The sequence below is a fragment of the Phyllobates terribilis genome, unplaced genomic scaffold (assembly GCF_046119375.1).
Source record: "Phyllobates terribilis strain yellow unplaced genomic scaffold, ASM4611937v1 Scaffold_4__5_contigs__length_816908805, whole genome shotgun sequence".
NCBI classification, from domain to species: domain Eukaryota; kingdom Metazoa; phylum Chordata; class Amphibia; order Anura; family Dendrobatidae; genus Phyllobates; species Phyllobates terribilis.
This window is the reverse complement of record NW_027362764.1, coordinates 691,354,725-691,372,224: the sequence shown is the minus strand read 5'-3', so window position 1 is coordinate 691,372,224 and position 17,500 is coordinate 691,354,725. Positions and strand designations below refer to the sequence as shown.

Here is a 17,500-nt window from a genome sequence, read left to right as displayed (position 1 = left end):
TATTAAAAGTAAATAAGCAACAATGCTGGAGGCCCACGGTGATGAGAAGGATGCTGGTATTTTGCAAGGATTAAATAGCGCAAGAGAGAAAGCAAATGAAAAGAAGAAAGGAGCATGTGTGCGCTTGTGAAAAAAGGAATGGAAAAAAGGCATAGAGGAGAGTGACCCCTGCTGGTGGAAGTAAGAAAAGGCAAAAGCCTACAGCACCTGGTATTCCCAGGCGGTCTCCCATCCAAGTACTAACCAGGCCCAACCCTGCTTAGCTTCCAAGATCAGACGAGATCGGCCGTGTTCAGGGTGGTGTGGCCGTAGGCAGAGACAGGCCTCTCACTTGCTGCTTTTCCACTTTGACGTCCGGTTGCCGGCTGCCCTTTCCAGTGCTTAGTAAGACAAGGTGCTTTTGTGCTTTCTTTTCTCTTCACTTTTTTGCTGGCTCCTTAAAAAGGTCTTGTAGACAGAACGCCCCGCTCAGAGTCGCTGAGCTCACTGATCGGCTGCCGCGCTGTCGACGGAACGTCAGCGTCGCGGCCAATGCCACAGGCCGGGAGCAGCGGCGAGACTCACCGGTAGACCTGGGTAGGGTGAGTAGAGCGCGGTTAGTTGCTTTCTAATAGCCTGCAGCCGGGGATTAACTTTTAATGAAAGGGAGCAACCCTTTTGACTGTCTGCAGCGCGCCGTACCTAGGAAGCGCACACTCACACACAGCGAGCATGCACAAGTTGCTCGCACGAGACCACATTCCCTATTTGCACCTGCAGCTTTTCCGCCACCATGCGTCAGACTCTCCTGCCTGTCTTATTATTATTTCAGGGCCTTAGCAGGAACCACCCCCTCAATTCCCTCCCGCTCCTTCCTAGCACTGAGGTTAGCTCCTGGGCAGCTGTCTGATTGGGTTAGTTACACAAGCTTCTTTGAAGAAGAAGACGTTACTTCTGCTGGCCCTCGTTAGGCGGTCGCCCTCTAAAACCATCCCCTGGGCAGCTGCTGAAAGCCTGGCCCCTTCACAGCGCGAGATGCTTTTAACGCCATCATTTGCATACGGCCGGCTGCGGGGTCAATAAGCACTCCTAGCCGTGGCAAGGAGCTCGGTGTGAGGCCTGGTAGAGGCGGCGGGGTTGCGTCCTTATCTTAGAGGTCTTGGGGGGCTTGGGATGCTTGGGACTTCCAGCCTCTACTTTACGTAAGGTCGGTGTCCAGCAAGGCGCCACTCAATGCTAGCCAAGCTGGGCAAGATGGCAAAACGTCATCAAAATTGTCTACAATACCTGGTGTTCTCAGGAGGTGTCCCAACCAAGTATTTCCGAACCCATCTCTGCTTTGCTTCTGAGATCGGACGTATCCAAGGTGGTATGGCCAGTAGACGCTGCTTGGCCCATCGCCCGGCCAGCCTTCCTCAGGCTCGCGTGGGGACGAGAACTCTGGCCGTTCTGGGGCGGTCTCCGAAGGACCGATGCATAGGCTGTGCCGTCCCTATAGGTGTTGTTTGTTGAGCAATGAAACACCTGCCGCATCAGATGTGTTTAAAAATGGCTCGGCGCAGGGTCTCCTGCAGGCTAAACCGTTCATCGCGGGGATGTGACAGAAAGAGCAAGCTGGACCCGCAACTTGGGGTGGAGCGAAACGCCCAGGAGTGAATGAAGGAAGAGGGTGAGATGGTTGCGAGTGAATTTGAGCTGCTCTTCGGGGGGGTCGTGTGGCCTGCAAAGGTGTTTTGCTTGGGTTGTGCTGTAAACTGGCCTCCAGGTTACCAGTGGTTGCCTCCAGGTCAGCGGTGGTTGCCTCCAGTCATGTGGGAGTCGCTGGTCCTGGTGAAAAGAAGCCTAGTATTAAAAGTAAATAAGCAACAATGCTGGAGGTCCACGGTGATGAGAAGGATGCTGGTATTTTGCAAGGATTAAATAGCGCAAGAGAGAAAGCAAATGAAAAGAAGAAAGGAGCATGTGTGCGCTTGTGAAAAAAGGAATGGAAAAAAGGCATAGAGGAGAGTGACCCCTGCTGGTGGAAGTAAGAAAAAGCAAAAGCCTACAGCACCTTGTATTCCCAGGCGGTCTCCCATCCAAGTACTAACCAGGCCTGACCCTGCTTAGCTTCCAAGATCAGACGAGATCGGGCGTGTTCAGGGTGGTGTGGCTGTAGGCAGAGACAGGCCTCTCACTTGCTGCTTTTCTACTTTGACGTCCGGTTGCCGGCTGCCCTTTCCAGTGCTTAGTAAGATAAGGTGCTTTTGTGCTTTCCTTTCTCTTCACTTTTTTGCTGGCTCCTTAAAAAGGTCTTGTAGACAGAACGCCCCGCTCAGAGCCGCTGAGCTCACTGATCGGCTGCCGCTCTGTCGACGGAACGTCAGCGTCGCGGCCAATGCCACAGGCCGGGAGCAGCGGCGAGACTCACCGGTAGACCTGGGTAGGGTGAGTAGAGCTCGGTTAGTTGCTTTCTAATAGCCTGCAGCCGGGGATTAACTTTTAATGAAAGGGAGCAACCCTTTTGACTGTCTGCAGCGCGCCGTACCTAGGAAGCGCACACTCACACACAGCGAGCATGCACAAGTTGCTCGCACGAGACCACATTCCCTATTTGCACCTGCAGCTTTTCCGCCACCATGCGTCAGACTCTCCTGCCTGTCTTATTATTATTTCAGGGCCTTAGCAGGAACCACCCCCTCAATTCCCTCCCGCTCCTTCCTAGCACTGAGGTTAGCTCCTGGGCAGCTGTCTGATTGGGTTAGTTACACAAGCTTCTTTGAAGAAGAAGACGTTACTTCTGCTGGCCCTCGTTAGGCGGTCGCCCTCTAAAACCATCCCCTGGGCAGCTGCTGAAAGCCTGGCCCCTTCACAGCGCGAGATGCTTTTAACGCCATCATTTGCATACGGCCGGCTGCGGGGTCAATAAGCACTCCTAGCCGTGGCAAGGAGCTCGGTGTGAGGCCTGGTAGAGGCGGCGGGGTTGCGTCCTTATCTTAGAGGTCTTGGGGGGCTTGGGAGGCTTGGGACTTCCAGCCTCTACTTTACGTAAGGTCGGTGTCCAGCAAGGCGCCACTCAATGCTAGCCGAGCTGGGCAAGATGGCAAAACGTCATCAAAATTGTCTACAATACCTGGTGTTCTCAGGAGGTGTCCCAACCAAGTATTTCCGAACCCATCTCTGCTTTGCTTCCGAGATCAGACGTATCCAAGGTGGTATGGCCAGTAGACGCTGCTTGGCCCATCGCCCGGCCAGCCTTCCTCAGGCTCGCGTGGGGACGAGAACTCTGGCCGTTCTGGGGCGGTCTCCGAAGGACCGATGCATAGGCTGTGCCGTCCCTATAGGTGTTGTTTGTTGAGCAATGAAACACCTGCCGCATCAGATGTGTTTAAAAATCGCTCGGCGCAGGGTCTCCTGCAGGCTAAACCGTTCATCGCGGGGATGTGACAGAAAGAGCAAGCTGGACCCGCAACTTGGGGTGGAGTGAAACGCCCAGGAGTGAATGAAGGAAGAGGGTGAGATGGTTGCGAGTGAATTTGAGCTGCTCTTCGGGGGGGTCGTGTGGCCTGCAAAGGTGTTTTGCTTGGGTTGTGCTGTAAACTGGCCTCCAGGTTACCAGTGGTTGCCTCCAGGTCAGCGGTGGTTGCCTCCAGTCATGCGGGAGTCGCTGGTCCTGGTGAAAAGAAGCCTAGTATTAAAAGTAAATAAGCAACAATGCTGGAGGTCCACGGTGATGGGAAGGATGCTGGTATTTTGCAAGGATTAAATAGCGCAAGAGAGAAAGCAAATGAAAAGAAGAAAGGAGCATGTGTGCGCTTGTGAAAAAAGGAATGGAAAAAAGGCATAGAGGAGAGTGACCCCTGCTGGTGGAAGTAAGAAAAAGCAAAAGCCTACAGCACCTGGTATTCCCAGGCAGTCTCCCATCCAAGTACTAACCAGGCCTGACCCTGCTTAGCTTCCAAGATCAGACGTGTTCAGGGTGGTGTGGCCGTAGACAGAGAAAGGCCTCTCACTTGCTGCTTTTCCACTTTGACGTCCGGTTGCCCCCTGCCCTTTCCAGTGCTTAGTAAGACAAGGTGCTTTTGTGCTTTCCTTTCTCTTCACTTTTTTGCTGGCTCCTTAAAAAGGTCTTGTAGACAGAACGCCCCGCTCAGAGCCGCTGAGCTCACTGATCGGCTGCCGCGCTGTCGACGGAACGTCAGCGTCGCGGCCAATGCCACAGGCCGGGAGCAGCGGCGAGACTCACCGGTAGACCTGGGTAGGGTGAGTAGAGCGCGGTTAGTTGCTTTCTAATAGCCTGCAGCCGGGGATTAACTTTTAATGAAAGGGAGCAACCCTTTTGACTGTCTGCAGCGCGCCGTACCTAGGAAGCGCACACTCACACACAGCGAGCATGCACAAGTTGCTCGCACGAGACCACATTCCCTATTTGCACCTGCAGCTTTTCCGCCACCATGCGTCAGACTCTCCTGCCTGTCTTATTATTATTTCAGGGCCTTAGCAGGAACCACCCCCTCAATTCCCTCCCGCTCCTTCCTAGCACTGAGGTTAGCTCCTGGGCAGCTGTCTGATTGGGTTAGTTACACAAGCTTCTTTGAAGAAGAAGACGTTACTTCTGCTGGCCCTCGTTAGGCGGTCGCCCTCTAAAACCATCCCCTGGGCAGCTGCTGAAAGCCTGGCCCCTTCACAGCTCGAGATGCTTTTAACGCCATCATTTGCATACGGCCGGCTGCGGGGTCAATAAGCACTCCTAGCCGTGGCAAGGAGCTCGGTGTGAGGCCTGGTAGAGGCGGCGGGGTTGCGTCCTTATCTTAGAGGTCTTGGGGGGCTTGGGAGGCTTGGGACTTCCAGCCTCTACTTTACGTAAGGTCGGTGTCCAGCAAGGCGCCACTCAATGCTAGCCGAGCTGGGCAAGATGGCAAAACGTCATCAAAATTGTCTACAATACCTGGTGTTCTCAGGAGGTGTCCCAACCAAGTATTTCCGAACCCATCTCTGCTTTGCTTCCGAGATCGGATGTATCCAAGGTGGTATGGCCAGTAGACGCTGCTTGGCCCATCGCCCGGCCAGCCTTCCTCAGGCTCGCGTGGGGACGAGAACTCTGGCCGTTCTGGGGCGGTCGCCGAAGGACCGATGCATAGGCTGTGCCGTCCCTATAGGTGTTGTTTGTTGAGCAATGAAACACCTGCCGCATCAGATGTGTTTAAAAATGGCTCGGCGCAGGGTCTCCTGCAGGCTAAACCGTTCATCGCGGGGATGTGACAGAAAGAGCAAGCTGGACCCGCAACTTGGGGTGGAGCGAAACGCCCAGGAGTGAATGAAGGAAGAGGGTGAGATGATTGCGAGTGAATTTGAGCTGCTCTTCGGGGGGGTCGTGTGGCCTGCAAAGGTGTTTTGCTTGGGTTGTGCTGTAAACTGGCCTCCAGGTTACCGGTGGTTGCCTCCAGGTCAGCGGTGGTTGCCTCCAGTCATGCGGGAGTCGCTGGTCCTGGTGAAAAGAAGCCTAGTATTAAAAGTAAATAAGCAACAATGCTGGAGGCCCACGGTGATGAGAAGGATGCTGGTATTTTGCAAGGATTAAATAGCGCAAGAGAGAAAGCAAATGAAAAGAAGAAAGGAGCATGTGTGCGCTTGTGAAAAAAGGAATGGAAAAAAGGCATAGAGGAGACTGACCCCTGCTGGTGGAAGTAAGAAAAAGCAAAAGCCTACAGCACCTGGTATTCCCAGGCAGCCTCCCATCCAAGTACTAACCAGGCCCAACCCTGCTTAGCTTCCGAGATCAGACAAGATCGGGTGTGTTCAGGGTGGTGTGGCCGTAGGCAGAGACAGGCCTCTCACTTGCTGCTTTTCCACTTTGACGTCCGGTTGCCGGCTGCCCTTTCCAGTGCTTAGTAAGACAAGGTGCTTTTGTGCTTTCCTTTCTCTTCACTTTTTTGCTGGCTCCTTTAAAAGGTCTTGTAGACAGAACGCCACGCTCAGAGCCGCTGAGCTCACTGATCGGCTTCCGCGCTGTCGACGGAACGTCAGCGTCGCGGCCAATGCCACAGGCCGGGAGCAGCGGCAAGACTCACCGGTAGACCTGGGTAGGGTGAGTAGAGCGCGGTTAGTTGCTTTCTAATAGCCTGCAGCCGGGGATTAACTTTTAATGAAAGGGAGCAACCCTTTTGACTGTCTGCAGCGCGCCGTACCTAGGAAGCGCACACTCACACACAGCGAGCATGCACAAGTTGCTCGCACGAGACCACATTCCCTATTTGCACCTGCAGCTTTTCCGCCACCATGCGTCAGACTCTCCTGCCTGTCTTATTATTATTTCAGGGCCTTAGCAGGAACCACCCCCTCAATTCCCTCCCGCTCCTTCCTAGCACTGAGGTTAGCTCCTGGGCAGCTGTCTGATTGGGTTAGTTACACAAGATTCTTTGAAGAAGAAGACGTTACTTCTGCTGGCCCTCGTTAGGCGGTCGCCCTCTAAAACCATCCCCTGGGCAGCTGCTGAAAGCCTGGCCCCTTCACAGCGCGAGATGCTTTTAACGCCATCATTTGCATACGGCCGGCTGCGGGGTCAATAAGCACTCCTAGCCGTGGCAAGGAGCTCGGTGTGAGGCCTGGTAGAGGCGGCGGGGTTGCGTCCTTATCTTAGAGGTCTTGGGGGGCTTGGGATGCTTGGGACTTCCAGCCTCTACTTTACGTAAGGTCGGTGTCCAGCAAGGCGCCACTCAATGCTAGCCGAGCTGGGCAAGATGGCAAAACGTCATCAAAATTGTCTACAATACCTGGTGTTCTCAGGAGGTGTCCCAACCAAGTATTTCCGAACCCATCTCTGCTTTGCTTCCGAGATCGGACGTATCCAAGGTGGTATGGCCAGTAGACGCTGCTTGGCCCATCGCCCGGCCAGCCTTCCTCAGGCTCGCGTGGGGCGGTCTCCGAAGGACCGATGCATAGGCTGTGCCGTCCCTATAGGTGTTGTTTGTTGAGCAATGAAACACCTGCCGCATCAGATGTGTTTAAAAATGGCTCGGCGCAGGGTCTCCTGCAGGCTAAACCGTTCATCGCGGGGATGTGACAGAAAGAGCAAGCTGGACCCGCAACTTGGGGTGGAGCGAAACGCCCAGGAGTGAATGAAGGAAGAGGGTGAGATGGTTGCGAGTGAATTTGAGCTGCTCTTCGGGGGGGTCGTGTGGCCTGCAAAGGTGTTTTGCTTGGGTTGTGCTGTAAACTGGCCTCCAGGTTACCGGTGGTTGCCTCCAGGTCAGCGGTGGTTGCCTCCAGTCATGCGGGAGTCGCTGGTCCTGGTGAAAAGAAGCCTAGTATTAAAAGTAAATAAGCAACAATGCTGGAGGTCCACGGTGATGAGAAGGATGCTGGTATTTTGCAAGGATTAAATAGCGCAAGAGAGAAAGCAAATGAAAAGAAGAAAGGAGCATGTGTGCGCTTGTGAATAAAAGGAATGGAAAAAAGGCATAGAGGAGAGTGACCACTGCTGGTGGAAGTAAGAAAAAGCAAAAGCCTACAGCACCTGGTATTCCCAGGCGGTCTCCCATCCAAGTACTAACCAGGCCCAACCCTGCTTAGCTTCCAAGATCAGACGAGATCGGGCGTGTTCAGGATGGTGTGGCCGTAGGCAGAGACAGGCCTCTCACTTGCTGCTTTTCTACGTTGACGTCTGGTTGCCGGCTGCCCTTTCCAGTGCTTAGTAAGACAAGGTGCTTTTGTGCTTTCCTTTCTCTTCACTTTTTTGCTGGCTCCTTAAAAAGGTCTTGTAGACAGAACGCCCTGCTCAGAGCCGCTGAGCTCACTGATCGGCTGCCGCGCTGTCGACGGAACGTCAGCGTCGCGGCCAATGCCACAGGCCGGGAGCAGCGGCGAGACTCACCGGTAGACCTGGGTAGGGTGAGTAGAGCGCGGTTAGTTGCTTTCTAATAGCCTGCAGCCGGGGATTAACTTTTAATGAAAGGGAGCAACCCTTTTGACTGTCTGCAGCGCGCCGTACCTAGGAAGCGCACACTCACACACAGCGAGCATGCACAAGTTGCTCGCACGAGACCACATTCCCTATTTGCACCTGCAGCTTTTCCGCCACCATGTGTCAGACTCTCCTGCCTGTCTTATTATTATTTCAGGGCCTTAGCAGGAACCACCCCCTCAATTCCCTCCCGCTCCTTCCTAGCACTGAGGTTAGCTCCTGGGCAGCTGTCTGATTGGGTTAGTTACACAAGCTTCTTTGAAGAAGAAGACGTTACTTCTGCTGGCCCTCGTTAGGCGGTCGCCCTCTAAAACCATCCCCTGGGCAGCTGCTGAAAGCCTGGCCCCTTCACAGCGCGAGATGCTTTTAACGCCATCATTTGCATACGGCCGGCTGCGGGGTCAATAAGCACTCCTAGCCGTGGCAAGGAGCTCGGTGTGAGGCGGCGGGGTTGCGTCCTTATCTTAGAGGTCTTGGGGGGCTTGGGAGGCTTGGGACTTCCAGCCTCTACTTTACGTAAGGTCGGTGTCCAGCAAGGCGCCACTCCATGCTAGCCGAGCTGGGCAAGATGGCAAAACGTCATCAAAATTGTCTACAATACCTGGTGTTCTCAGGAGGTGTCCCAACCAAGTATTTCCGAACCCATCTCTGCTTTGCTTCCGAGATCGGACGTATCCAAGGTGGTATGGCCAGTAGACGCTGCTTGGCCCATCGACCCGCCAGCCTTCCTCAGGCTCGCGTGGGGATGAGAACTCTGGCCGTTCTGGGGCGGTCTCCGAAGGACCGATGCATAGGCTGTGCCGTCCCTATAGGTGTTGTTTGTTGAGCAATGAAACACCTGCCGCATCAGATGTGTTTAAAAATGGCTCGGCGCAGGGTCTCCTGCAGGCTAAACCGTTCATCGCGGGGATGTGACAGAAAGAGCAAGCTGGACCCGCAACTTGGGGTGGAGCGAAACGCCCAGGAGTGAATGAAGGAAGAGGGTGAGATGGTTGCGAGTGAATTTGAGCTGCTCTTCGGGGTGGTCGTGTGGCCTGCAAAGGTGTTTTGCTTGGGTTGTGCTGTAAACTGGCCTCCAGGTCAGCGGTGGTTGCCTCCAGTCATGCGGGAGTCGCTGGTCCTGGTGAAAAGAAGCCTAGTATTAAAAGTAAATAAGCAACAATGCTGGAGGTCCACGGTGATGAGAAGGATGCTGGTATTTTGCAAGGATTAAATAGCGCAAGAGAGAAAGCAAATGAAAAGAAGAAAGGAGCATGTGTGCGCTTGTGAAAAAAGGAATGGAAAAAAGGCATAGAGGAGAGTGACCCCTGCTGGTGGAAGTAAGAGAAAGCAAAAGCCAACAGCACCAGGTATTCCCAGGCGGTCTCCCATCTAAGTACTAACCAGGCCTGACCCTGCTTAGTGACGCGCCCCTGGGCCTGTGTCGCGCTGCGTTGCGCACGCGGGAGCTTACCTAGAGCCGGATCTGTTGAGGGTTGTAGTCTCGTGGCGGTGACCCGGTCCGTGCCCAGGGAGTCAAACTGAGCGGCGATGTATCAGCGGTAGATGTTGGACGACTACGCCACCCGTTGAGTACAGCTAAGAAGCTGCTGCTGCAGGGCAGACCGCTGAGGCCGGTGGTAGGATTGTGCAGCGTGATAGTATAACCCCCAACGGGAGGGGTATGGCCTCAGGGCAGCCGACGTGGATGATGGGGGTAGCAGGAACCACTCGGAGACGGTACAGTGTAGTTCAGGGTCTTTACTGGTGACAAAGATAGACCCTCCCGGAGTACTGGCTAGCGATTGGGGCCTGGTCAGTCCTTGAGCAGATGGGATCTCCCCTGGCCAGGCGGAGTTGTAGGCCTCCCAAACTAACTGTACTCTTCTGGCTACCTTGCTAGAGACTGGTATAAGTAGCCCACGTCCCTCAGTGTACCGTGTGGTGCTCACCCGTATGGCCGGTGACTCGGGGCCTTCTAGTAGCTTCCGCTCCACGACGGCGGTGCTGGTCCCATGCGTGTGACCGTGCCTTCGGGTTTCTTGGCCAGAGGACCTGGAATCCCCTGCCTGACGGATTCTGCTGCTGGGTAGGAGTTAGTCCCCACAGCCTCGGACTCCGGGTCCGGTAAGAAATCTTCTCAGTCAGGGCGAGCTCTGCAGCTGCCAGCCCCTGACTCCTTGTAACACTGCTCCCACAGAGCTCCTGATGTTCTGTTCCTATATTTGCTTCTTTTCTCTGTCTCTACTTCTTCTCTACTCACTAACCCTGCCTCAGCCCCAGTTTTATATAGGGGAAGTTCTTCCCCTCCCAGGACTGTGCAGGAGGTGTGGCATGCATAGGATTCCTGACCAAGAGACCTCCCACCTGCTCTCAGACGTAATATCTCTATCACTGTGGCAACCAGACCCCTGGGGTGTCACATTCCCCCCTAGTGAAATTTAGTACTCCGGGACTAAACATATTTTAGAAAAACATAACAAGATATAACAATAACAATACAATAAAGAAACACATAAAGGTGGTCACGGCATGTCCGTAACCGGGTGCAGTCTTTGAAGAAAGCAAGGTGTCCATTTCACCAAAACAGGGAGACGTAACCAGGTAGGGGTCTGTCCTGCCCCGAGTCCTTAACAGTCTTTAGTCCGTCCTGGGTTACGCTCCAACTATGTACACAGGATTCCCGGTAAATCCACCAAGGACTCCTAAAAATAACTAGAAACACATAATTATTTACAAGTAACAGACAGGTGACCACAAATAAAACAATTTAAACACTTCAAATCCTCCAACGTGCGGGTAACTGGCCTCTAGTGGCCCTAGTGGACCTACGGAGCTGACTGTCTGGCCCTGAACTACAGGGTGTAGGAGCTGTCAAGGGTAAACTGGGCAGCTGTTTACGGGCTCTTTGGCTCACTAGGGATATGGCAGGCTCACTGCAAGCAGAGGGTTGATCCTCCTGATCTGCTGGTGTGGGGTCTTCTGCCTCCTGGACCGGCTGTTCTTCCAGCTCTACCTGTTGCTCCGTAGGTGCTTGGGATGCTGGTTGGAGGAAGGTGAGTACGGGTACCACAACTGCACCATTGACTTGAGTCCAAGACCGAGGGAAGTCTCCGAGCACAGTACTAACCATATCTTCCCTTTCCTCTACGGGTCGATGGTCTTCTTGTTCCTCTTCAGGGTTCCGTAGCTGTTCAGGACACTTCTTCAGGTGATCACGGGATACAATGGCTGTGGTCTCCCCTCCGTCTTTACTGATGGTACAGACCTTCGGGTTCTCGTGGCTTGAGGGCAGTACGGTGTACGGGTCCTTCTCCCACTGGTCGTCCAACTTGTGGAGCCGTCTTTTCCTCTTCAAGACCTGCTCTCCGGGCACCAGGGGAACAGCGGGAGCATACTGGTTGTAAGTTTTCTCTTGTCTCTCCCTAGCCTGACAGAGACTTCGCTCCACGCTCTCCTGTACTTTCCGGTACTGCTGCTGCCTCTCTGTGTCCCAGTCTGCTTCTGGTGAAGTGTCCTCGGGTGTCAGGACTCCCATTTCCAGGTCAACAGGTAACTTACTAGGTCTCGCCCTCATTAGGTAAGCCGGGGTACAGTTGGTGGAACCTACCGGGATGTGGTTGTATAGGTCCACCAGATCGGGCAGCTTCTCAGGCCACAGACTGCGTTCTTCCAGGGGCAACGTTTTCAGAAGATCCATTACCACCTGGTTCATTTTCTCACAAAGTCCATTAGTTTGCGGATGATAGGGTGTCTTCCTTATCTTCCGGCAGCCATACAGATTGCAGAATTCCTGGAAGACCTCCGCTTCAAAGCCAGGTCCCTGGTCCGTCAGCACTTGGTCCGGGTACCCGTGTGGACGGCAGAAGTGCTGCTCTAGCTGCTGTTTGAGCCGTTAAGTCCTTGACGGGGACGACAACCAAGAACCGGGAGTAATGATCCACGATGGTTAACGCGTAGACGTAGCCACTTCTGCTTGGGGTCAGTTTTACATGATCCAAGGCTACCAGTTCCAACGGCTGCCGGGTGACGATGGACTGCAGGGGAGTCTTCTGGCTGGCACGGTCCTTCCTTCTTAGGTTGCACGGGCCACAGTCTCTGCACCACCTCTCGATAGTTCCCCTCATGCCTACCCAGTGGAACCGCCCGCGCAGCAGGAACTCCAACTTCTTCCATCCGAAGTGTCCAGCCCCGTCGTGGTATGCCTCCATCACCATGGCTGCGTCTCTTCGTGGCACCACTACTTGCCAGATTAGTTCATGCGTCCGGGAGTTAACCATTCTGCGGCACAACTTCCCCTTGTAAAGGAACAGTCGACTCTTCTCAGCCCACAGTTGTTTGGCTTCCTCCGGAGCGTCTGGGTCAAGGCGAGCCTCTGGCCGAGTTAGCATCTCCTTCACCAGTCGGACTGCAGGGTCACTGTCTTGCGTTTCCTCCCAGTTGTAGTGAGGCAAGGGGTTAAACGTAGCGGCTTGCTTACTCCTTACCCGATGGGAATACTGGATAGTCCCATGACGGTGGAACGCGGGGAGTTCGACTTCTTCCAGTCCCTCTGGATCTTCTCCTACGTCCGGTAGGTTTGGCATCCTGGACAGGGCGTCCGCGTTGGTATTGGAGCGTCCTGCCCGGTATTTGATTGTGAACTCGTAGTTGGACAGACGGGCCATCCATCTCTGCTCTAGGGCACCGAGACTTGCCGTGTCCAGGTGTGTCAACGGGTTGTTATCCGTGTACACGACGAACCGGGAAGAAGCGAGGTAGTGCTTAAAGCGTTCGGTGACTGCCCACACCACTGCCAGGAACTCTAGCTTAAATGAGCTGTAATTCTCAGGGTTTCTTTCGGTGGGTCGCAGTTTTCGGCTGGCGTAAGCGATTACTCGCTCTTTCCCCTGCTGGATCTGGGACAGCACGGCTCCTAGCCCGATGTTACTTGCGTCGGTGTAGAGGATAAAGGGCTGGCTGTAATCCGGGTACGCCAGGATTTCATCCCCCGTGAGGGCCATCTTCAGCTGGCGGAAGGACTCTTCTTCCAACTTCTCCCATCTGAAGGGCGGCTTCTGGTTCTTGGCCTTCCGGGACTGGCCTATCAGGAGGTCCTGCATAGGAGCTGCCTTTTTGGTGAAACCGGGGATGAACCTGCGGTAATAGCCTACCAACCCGAGGAACTGCCGCACTTCCTTTACACTGGAGGGACTTGGCCATTCCTTAATTGCGGTGATCTTATCAGGGTCGGGAGCCACTCCGTCAGCGCTCACCACGTGTCCCAGGTACTGCACCTTTGGTTTCAGGAGGTGACACTTGGAGGGTTTCACCTTTAGGCCGTAGCTTGCCAGAGCTTCGAACACTTCCGCCAGGTGTTTCAGGTGGTCCTCATAAGTCTTAGAATATACGATGACATCGTCCAGGTACAACAGGACCGTCTCGAAGTTTCTGTGGCCCAGACAGCACTCCATTAATCGTTGGAAGGTTCCCGGTGCGTTGCAGAGTCCGAACGGCATACAGGTAAACTCGCTAAGTCCCATCGGGGTGGTGAATGCGGTCTTCTCCCGGTCCGCCTCTGCTACAGGAACCTGCCAGTACCCACTAGTGAGATCCAAGGTAGAGAAGAAGTTAGCAGATCTTAAAGCAGCCAAAGACTCCTCTATCCTTGGTAAGGGGTACGCATCCTTGTGTGTGATACGGTTGATTTTCCGGTAATCTACACACATCCTCATGGTGTTGTCTTTCTTTTTGACTAAGACTAGTGGAGCTGCCCAGGGGCTACAGCTATCCCTGATCACCCCAGCCTCCTTCATGTCTCTAAGCATCCCCTTGGCGTGTTGGTAGTGTGCAGGGGGTACGGGTCGATACCTCTCTTTTATGGGAGGATGGTCTCCCGTGGGGATGTGGTGTTCTACCCCCTTGACTCGCCCGAAGTCTAACGGGTGTTTACTAAACACTCTCTCGTACTCTTGAACCACCCGATAGACTCCCTGTTTCTGGTGTGAGGGAGTGGAGTCAGTACCCAAATGTAGTTGCTGACACCAGTCCTCCATTGTTTTCTTAGAGCCGTTACCTTCCTCCGGGTGAGATGGAGGCAAGGGTTCCACAGATTGTATAGCATTTTGGTTAATGGTATATAATTTGGCTAGCGTGGCATACCGGGGCAGGTACACTTCCCTCTTCCCGATATTGATTATGTGAACGGGCACCCTCCCATGGCGTACATTAACCACCCCCCGTGCTGTCAAGATGGTGGGCCTACTGTCTGAGTAAACTGGTTCTACCATTGCCTGGTAATCTCTACCTCTCAGACCAATAGCTGCCCGGCACCAAATCATCATTTCACTTTTTGGGGGCATGGCAATAGGGAAAGGGTCACACATTCTCACGCTACCAATCTCACCGCCGGAGAGTTCCACCTGTTGCCGTCGCATCAGTGCCCGGATCTCTTTTTGGAGCACTCGCTGCTCGCCGGAGCTGGCGTTCTTGGCAACCTGCTGTAAAAGGAAAATCACCTCTGCAAGACAATTTTCAATTACATTAGTTCCTAGAGTTATCTTTGGGTGACTCTCGTGTTTGTCAATGTCTACAATGATCAGTCCCTGTGCTGCCAGTTCGACTCTACCGATTTTAATGGTCACCTCTTTAAATCCAATCTGTGGCACGGGCTGAGCATTGCTGGCGATGATACTCAAGTCGTCGTCAGGGTAGCGGGTGATATCCGAGTCATTCCAGTACTGCTTGAAGAGCACGTACGGGATGGTGGTGACCTGTGACCCGGTGTCCAGTAGGGCACTCATAGGAATGCCATCCAGTACCACGGGTAAGACTGGACTTCCTCCCACATATTTGTCGCGCCAGTTCGATGGGCCTGGTGATCTTTTTCCTGGGGGTTGGCCCTCTACCCCAGGTTGTGCCAGTTTAAAGGACAGTACCTTGCCATATGTCCGGGTTGATTGCAGCGGCGGCAGATGGGTCGTCCGTCCTCGTTGTATCGGTCGCTGGGTCTTCCTCTGGCCGGTGGGGTCCTCCTTGGTCGACGCCACGGGATGTCCTCCGGTCCGGATGCCAGCTGGATCTTCCCTGGAGTGGAAACCTGTAAAGACTGCACAGTTCGGGTTAGCGCAGCAACGCTTTTAGCTAGCTCTTGGACCTGATGGTGCAGGTCTGGAGCCGGGTCATTGTTCAAAGCCTGCGCATCAGCTCCCACAGGCCCTGCCGACAAGGGTGCCGCCTCCTGGTGGTAAGTGGTAGTGGGGCGTCTGTGGGTCACAACGCCACCTGGTGCCGGTTCTCGGAGCACCCGGATGGCTCTGTCCTTGAACTGTGCAAATCCCAGATGAGGGTCCTGTAAGGCCATTGCCCGCAACTGGGTTCGGTGGGCATTACAATATAAACCCTCTATAAATTGTTCAGTCAACAGCCTGTCCTCGTCTCCCACGCCGTCAGGGTCGGTCTGCTTAATGGCTCTCAGGGCCTCTTGTAGGTTCAGGGCATAGTCCCTTATACTCTCGTGTGTTCGCTGCTTGCACCCGTAGAATCTAAGCTTGATCTCGGCTGAGGTGCGGGTATCAAAGGTGTCCCTCAGCCGGGTAAGTATCCCTGCGACAGTCCTCCCCCCAGGTGGCCAGGACTTTACCTCCCTTCGGGCTGCCCCAGTTAACTGGGCCACCAGGATGCTCACTTTTTGCTCTTCTGTGAGGGGGTACACCTGGAAGAGGCTATCCAGCTTTTCTCTAAAGTCATGCAGGGTATGTGACTCCCCTGAGTACTGGGGTAGCCAGGCCGCTCCCGGGATATAGGGCATGGTGAAAGGCATGACTGCAGCAGCGGTGGCGCTGGCGGGGGTTGAGGCAGTGAAGCTCTCCTCCGTATCCGACATCCTCCTCCCCCCTAGTGGACCGTGGCCTACCTTGCGATGATCCTCTTCCGTAGGCCGCGGCTCCGCAGTAGATCGTCAGGGTTGAGGACCTTCCGTCGCGCTCCTGTGACGTCGGCGTCTGCTGGGCTCCTTCCAGGACCTTACGCGACGTCCGGACGTGAGGCGGGGCTTAAGTTCTCGCGCGCTTTCGGAGTCCACGCCCCTCTTCTTCCCGCGCGACGTCTTCAAGATGGCGTCCAACGGCGGGAAAACTCCACGGAAGGCGGGAAGAAGGCTGAAAATGGCGCCGGATGGCGGGAATCTTCACCGATGGCGGGAAGAAGGCTGAAGATGGCGCCGGATGGCGGGAATCTTCACCACAGGTAAGTTTGAACAGTCTTTTTCAGGCACGCAGTACCCGGTGGTTGCGGGCACGATATCCTGCCGACTACGCCAAAAGTTGACGCGCCCCTGGGCCTGTGTCGCGCTGCGTTGCGCACGCGGGAGCTTACCCGGAGCCGGATCTGTTGAGGGTTGTAGTCTCGTGGCGGTGACCCGGTCCGTGCCCAGGGAGTCAAACTGAGCGGCGATGTATCAGCGGTAGATGTTGGACGACTACGCCACCCGTTGAGTACAGCTAAGAAGCTGCTGCTGCAGGGCAGACCGCTGAGGCCGGTGGTAGGATTGTGCAGCGTGATAGTATAACCCCCAACGGGAGGGGTATGGCCTCAGGGCAGCCGACGTGGATGATGGGGGTAGCAGGAACCACTCGGAGACGGTACGGTGTAGTTCAGGGTCTTTACTGGTGACAAAGATAGACCCTCCCGGAGTACTGGCTAGCGATTGGGGCCTGGTCAGTCCTTGAGCAGATGGGATCTCCCCTGGCCAGGCGGAGTTGTAGGCCTCCCAAACTAACTGTACTCTTCTGGCTACCTTGCTAGAGGCTGGTATAAGTAGCCCACGTCCCTCAGTGTACCGTGTGGTGCTCACCCGTATGGCCGGTGACTCGGGGCCTTCTAGTAGCTTCCGCTCCACGACGGCGGTGCTGGTCCCATGCGTGTGACCGTGCCTTCGGGTTTCTTGGCCAGAGGACCTGGAATCCCCTGCCTGACGGATTCTGCTGCTGGGTAGGAGTTAGTCCCCACAGCCTCGGACTCCGGGTCCGGTAAGAAATCTTCTCAGTCAGGGCGAGCTCTGCAGCTGCCAGCCCCTGACTCCTTGTAACACTGCTCCCACAGAGCTCCTGATGTTCTGTTCCTATATTTGCTTCTTTTCTCTGTCTCTACTTCTTCTCTACTCACTAACCCTGCCTCAGCCCCAGTTTTATATAGGGGAAGTTCTTCCCCTCCCAGGACTGTGCAGGAGGTGTGGCATGCATAGGATTCCTGACCAAGAGACCTCCCACCTGCTCTCAGACGTAATATCTCTATCACTGTGGCAACCAGACCCCTGGGGTGTCACACTTAGCTTCCGAGATCAGACGAGATCGGACGTGTTCAGGGTGGTGTGGCCGTAGGCAGAGACAGGCCTCTCACTTGCTGCTTTTCTACTTTGACGTCCGGTTGCCGTCTGCCCTTTCCAGTGCTTAGTAAGACAAGGTGCTTTTGTGCTTTCCTTTCTCTTCACTTTTTTGCTGGCTCCTTAAAAAGGTCTTGTAGACAGAACGCCCCGCTCACAGCCGCTGAGCTCACTGATCGGCTGCCGCGCTGTCGACGGAACGTCAGCGTCGCGGCCAATGCCACAGGCCGGGAGCAGCG

General features: G+C 54.7%; 4 non-coding genes and 1 pseudogene across 4 annotated transcripts; all 5 read right to left on the bottom strand.

Annotated features, from left to right (window-relative positions):
* Window positions 1-195: 195 nt before the first annotated feature.
* On the bottom strand, window positions 196-314 carry LOC141270389 (5S ribosomal RNA). Its single transcript, XR_012321626.1, has one exon. It is a non-coding gene; the product is annotated as a 5S ribosomal RNA (ribosomal RNA).
* A 1,706-nt stretch (window positions 315-2,020) lies between these two features.
* Window positions 2,021-2,139, bottom strand: LOC141266884 (5S ribosomal RNA). The gene has a single exon (XR_012320905.1). It is a non-coding gene; the product is annotated as a 5S ribosomal RNA (ribosomal RNA).
* A 1,706-nt stretch (window positions 2,140-3,845) lies between these two features.
* On the bottom strand, window positions 3,846-3,954 carry LOC141270008 (5S ribosomal RNA; annotated as a pseudogene).
* A 1,706-nt stretch (window positions 3,955-5,660) lies between these two features.
* LOC141270390 (5S ribosomal RNA) lies at window positions 5,661-5,779 on the bottom strand. Its single transcript, XR_012321627.1, has one exon. It is a non-coding gene; the product is annotated as a 5S ribosomal RNA (ribosomal RNA).
* A 1,683-nt stretch (window positions 5,780-7,462) lies between these two features.
* Window positions 7,463-7,581, bottom strand: LOC141269031 (5S ribosomal RNA). The gene has a single exon (XR_012321466.1). It is a non-coding gene; the product is annotated as a 5S ribosomal RNA (ribosomal RNA).
* Between the last annotated feature and the right edge of the window lie 9,919 nt (window positions 7,582-17,500).